Genomic DNA, 897 nt, shown 5'->3' with positions numbered 1-897 from the left:
GCCCATACCGAGAAGTAGCTTTTAGTTTTCCAGTGAATACGCTCGACAATTCATTGCCATAAATCGCACAGCCGCCACACAATCTGGTTCAATCAATACATTTATACGTTTTCGATTGTTCAAGACATTGATCCTCGAGATGTTCGTATGATTAAATAAATCGAAAGAAAAACGTCTTTTCCGAGTATCAAATTAATATTATTTTTTCTTTAAGGTCGTTTCGTATAACACACGAGTATACGGAGAAGAGATACATAAAGTCAACCAATCGTTTAGGTAATACACGCCGACACATTTTCGCTGGTAATTTATTTATTTCGGTCAACTATGTTTTATTAGTTTTCAGTGCAATACACATAAACAAACGATTTTCGGCTATTTATTTTTTACTCTCATGTTTGATGTAGTAAATTGACATAGTAACGCCGATGCGAATTCTTCGAAACAAAGACCCTAATCGTTTGCATTTAGTGCATACTATTGATAAAATAATAAAATTATGTAAGTCAGATGACCAAATTCGGAAAAGAAGAACAAACGATATTCAATGTACTCGCTTCGCACAATGGAAAACTCTTATAATTTCCCCTGGTGTTCTTTTCCATTCTTCAGTTTATACACTTTATGGTCAGCACCACGTGCAGTCGACCGACTAAAATATAATATTATTCAATAAGTGTTTCTCGGTATATGTCACCATACCATTTCCTATTGACATATCTCGGTCAATGAGACGTCCTTGTAGTCAGATTCAAGAGCTCATAAAATTCAGCTTTAATTATGGGCTTCGGTCATTTTTTTTTAAGTGGATGTTAAAGACTACTTACTGATTTTAGTAAGTGATATATTTTTTTTTAATTTCATTATCTTTTCGTCTGAAAATTCTGTTAAAATTTT

At 33.2% G+C, this 897-nt stretch overlaps 1 long non-coding RNA gene across 1 annotated transcript; it reads left to right on the top strand.

The window, feature by feature from the left end:
* On the top strand, window positions 1-878 carry LOC126910116 (uncharacterized). The gene is made up of 3 exons (XR_007705188.1): window positions 1-141; window positions 215-276; window positions 340-878. It is a non-coding gene; the product is annotated as an uncharacterized LOC126910116 (long non-coding RNA).
* The last annotated feature ends 19 nt before the right edge of the window (window positions 879-897 follow it).

This window comes from Daktulosphaira vitifoliae, unplaced genomic scaffold (assembly GCF_025091365.1).
Source record: "Daktulosphaira vitifoliae isolate Bord-2020 unplaced genomic scaffold, ASM2509136v1 Scaffold_4593, whole genome shotgun sequence".
Lineage (NCBI taxonomy): Eukaryota > Metazoa > Arthropoda > Insecta > Hemiptera > Phylloxeridae > Daktulosphaira > Daktulosphaira vitifoliae.
This window is presented reverse-complemented; position numbering and strand designations above follow the sequence as displayed.